The following is a 4051-nucleotide window of genomic DNA, read 5'->3' as shown; positions in this document are numbered from 1 at the left end:
TATGCTTGAATTCCTGTCCTGACTTCCTTTGAACGATAATAGGACAGTGAAGCCAAACAAACCCTTTCCTTCCCACTTGCTTTGACCATGGTGTTTCCTCACAGCAACAGTGCCCTAACTAAGACAGTATATAATGCCTGCTTTCTTCATACTACAAGACAGCAGCAGCCCTTAGGCCACTGGTTTCCTCTCTAAAAACAGAGGTCTGCTGAGATGGAGCAGCAAACTTGGTTCTTGGTCTCTAGACACCTCGTGGTTCTGATATTCTGAGTAGAAAAAATTTCCAGATGTGACCCAAAGAGGAAGAATGAGTGAGACTGCTGACTGGCAGGTAGGAGTTTCCAGTAGGAGTCAGTGAAGAAGGTAAGGATGATATCAAAGATGTGGGAAGCCTCTCAGGGAACCAGGACAAGGAAAGCTAAGTTTGAGTAGAGCAGTAGCAGCAGCAGCAGCAGCAGCAGCAGCAGCAGCAGCAGCAGCAGCAGGTAGCTGGGAATTGAGTGGCAGGGTTAGCAACTGGCTTGTAGAAATCTTGAATATGTGTGATGCAAAGGGTGTGGGCTCTGACCATAGTTCTGCACCTGGTGACAGGACAGTGGGCTCTGACCCCAGCTCTGCATCTGGTGACAGGACAGTGAGCTTTGACCCCAGCTCTGCACCTGGTGACAGGACAGTGGGCTCTGACCCCAGCTCTGCACCTGGTGAGAGGACAGTGGACTCTGACCATAGCTCTATACCTGGCAAGCTGTGTGACCTTGGACCAGTCATCAGCCAGCAAAATATGATGGAGAAACCAGGGCTTTTAGAGGCTGGGGTGCTTATTCCCACCAGGATGAATAAAAGCAAAGGGTCTTACTACATGGAATCCGTGCTTGGCTGCTGGACCAGCCATGCCAGTGGATATAATCTTCTTTCTTCTCAGAGCAAGCACGTACATCCTTACTAATGTAGCAGGCAGGCATTTGGTTCTAAGACTTCTAGTGAATTACCAGGGATTTTATAGATAGTAGAACTTTTGTGGGGAGATACACTAAGTAACAACTGGCCCCAGAGAGATGAATCTGAGCTTAGCTGAGGCCCACGGTCTGGGTTGAGTTCTACTTGGAGACTAACTTATTTTTATTTTTAAGTTATGTTTACATGTCTCTGTCTGGGTATGGGTTTGTGCACATGGGTGTAGATAGTATCTGTAGAGGCCAGAACAGGACATCAGATCACCTGGGACTGGAGGCAGCTGTGAGACCCTTGATGTGGGTGCTAGGAATCTAGCTTGGGTCCTCTGGAAGAGCACTTAACCACTGACTGCCTCTCCAGTCCTCCCAGGTGGCCACCGTGGCAGAATGCTAATTGACCATTAAGGATGGATGCTCTGCTTCCAGTTACAAGTACTATGAGGAACAAACTAGCCAGACACCAAAATACTCCAAGTTCCCTCCAGCTAGGTCCAAAAAACTAGATCTGGCTAAAACCATATAAGCAGACCTGGGGGCTGTGTCATTTCTCAGCTGGAGATGAATCTTAGCTGTGCCTTCCTCTACAGCAACCTTGGAAACCACACGATATCGATGAAGACACTGTGGGAGATAGAAGGAACCTGGACCCAGAGCCACTCCTGGAAGAGAACAGCCTGGGAGAGTTATTTTAGATCTTTCACAAACAAGAAATACAGTTTTGGGTCAACCCTATCAAACCGTGGTGTCTTGTCATGACAATTTATCTAAGAACCTTGAATGACCCTCAAAGCATAAGCTCTGCTATTGGAAGACCATGCCTGGGAATCTAGTGATGAGCCCATTGATAGTCTTTATGGGATGCTAGACCTTCATTTTAACTTTCATGATACAATGTTGAGGTGGCAGAGTCTTGTGAGGCTCATTTGCCAGTAGACAGAGACAACAAGTTGTCAGGCTAAGTGTAACACCAAAACAGAACTTTCTTTCAGTTTCTACTGCCAGTTTAACGTCTGCTCAGGATGGCGATCTGTTCCTGCCGGGGAAGTGTGGGCAGAGCCCATGGTTGGCCTGTCCATTCTAGATGATGGACAATTCTTTGTACACTTTAAATTGGTGAAAGCTCCTCAGTTTAAAAATTGAAATGAGGGGCTGGGGAGATGGCTCATGGGTTGATAATGCTTACTGCTCTTCCCAAAGACTCAGAGCTTGGACTCCAGCACTCTCCAGTGGCTAACAACTGCCTGTAACACCAGCTCCAGAGGACGGGATGCCCTCGACTCTGCTTACACACACACACACACACACACACACACACACGCACGCACGCACGCACGCACGCACGCACACACATATGTACACCAAGAACCTGGAAATGATTTGTGACCATTTTCTTTGCATATTTTTTAAAAAAATAAATGGTTGCTTAGCCTTGATATTTCACATTTCCCCCCCAGTATTTAGCGAAGGAACTGCTAACATCCCATTAGGCAGGGAAGCAAATGCATTAAGGAGAATATAATTTCAGACAGAAATAAACTCCATGAGGAAATGGGAACAAGGTGATACAATGGAGGGCAGCCTGGGGGAAGAAGAGCGAATTTATAACGTGTCAGTGAAGTCATCTGTCTCCCATCAGGCACCTGGACAGGAGGCTGTTTCCACAAGATTGGAGAGGATAAAGCATTCTGGGGAGTTGAAATGGGAAGAATAGAATTTTGGGTAAAAACAGGTTGGGATGGACTGTGCTGAATCAGAGCTATGAGAGTGTTGAGAGGTGGCCATGCAGCGATCAATCTGGTGGGGCCGGGGGTGTGGCTAGAGTTTGGCCTGTTGTCCTATCTGCAAGGGAGTCTGTTGTGGGAATGAAGGCCAGACTGACCGGATGTGATTTATATCTTATTCCTTTCCTTCTTTATCTGTCAGACAAGTAATGTCCTGACATTATAACACAGTTTGAGAGAAGCCTATCCCTCACAGTGACACTCGAACTCAATCATCACATTTATGAATCACAAAAAGGATCTCAGTTTATATTTCAAAGAGAACAAAGACATGAAAACACAGGGGGAGGGATGTTACAGAATAAAAGAGCCCGAGGGACAGAACCAAGCACGCTGTCCCATCTCATTACATCCTTATGAAAGCCTCTTTAGAACAAACCCGGGAAGTCTGAATAGAAGTCAGTATTCAATATTATTATTATTTATTATGTTAGGTGCAATAATATCACTAGTTTTAGGTTAAAGCCTGTAGAAGCTGGAGATACAAAATGCAGAAATATTATGTGATGTACTATGATGTCTGAGATGTTCTTTGACATATTCCATAAAAACAAACAAACAAACAAACAAAAACAAGTAATTGGGGTTTTAGATTCTCCCTAATAATTGAGGTTCTTTTTCTTTTTTTAGTTTTATTTCTTTTTAAGTGTGTGGGTGTGGATGTGGGTGGGTGTGTGGGTATATGCTCATGGGTATAGAGCCCATAAAGTCAAGAGTAAAGTGTCAGATCTCTTGGATCTGGATTTGCAGACAGTTATGAGCGGCCAGATGTTGGTGCTAAGAACTGAACTCATGCCTTCTGTAAGAGTAGTACATGCTCTTAACTGTTGAACCATCTCTCCAGAGCCCTTCCCCCTAAGCATAGGCTAGACTACTTTACGATAAGACTCTGTTGTGTGGGGATAATGAATTGCAGGGTCTGCTATGATAAAGGAAAGCAAATCTCAAACTCAGTTTTGCTTACACAGATCCTTCTATGACTCAAAATACGCAGGGCTTTCCCTCCACCGGCCAGCAGCGGTCAATCCTGGAGTAGGTGTTAACCGGAAGTCCTCTAAGTTAGTTCAGTTCCAATGCTTTCAGACTGGCAATAGCAGATCTCACAGCCTATATAGGGCTCATGCCCCAAGAGTGTCACCAGCAGAGATGCCAGCTGCAAGCCTAGAACTTCTGATCAACTGGCTATACATTGAAGATCCTATAACCCCTTCTTTGGGCTTAGTTAACTTGTTAGAGAGGCTCAAAGAACTCAATGGAAAGACTGTTACTGTTTTAATGTAAACATATTTTAAAGGATACAAATAAGCAGGCAGATGA

General features: G+C 45.0%; 1 non-coding gene across 1 annotated transcript; it reads right to left on the bottom strand.

Annotated features, from left to right (window-relative positions):
* Positions 1 to 2870: 2870 nt before the first annotated feature.
* LOC117708060 (small nucleolar RNA U13) lies at positions 2871 to 2975 on the bottom strand. Its single transcript, XR_004606774.1, has one exon. It is a non-coding gene; the product is annotated as a small nucleolar RNA U13 (small nucleolar RNA).
* Between the last annotated feature and the right edge of the window lie 1076 nt (positions 2976 to 4051).

Source organism: Arvicanthis niloticus, chromosome 4 (assembly GCF_011762505.2).
Source record: "Arvicanthis niloticus isolate mArvNil1 chromosome 4, mArvNil1.pat.X, whole genome shotgun sequence".
NCBI classification, from domain to species: Eukaryota; Metazoa; Chordata; class Mammalia; order Rodentia; family Muridae; genus Arvicanthis; species Arvicanthis niloticus.
This window is presented reverse-complemented; position numbering and strand designations above follow the sequence as displayed.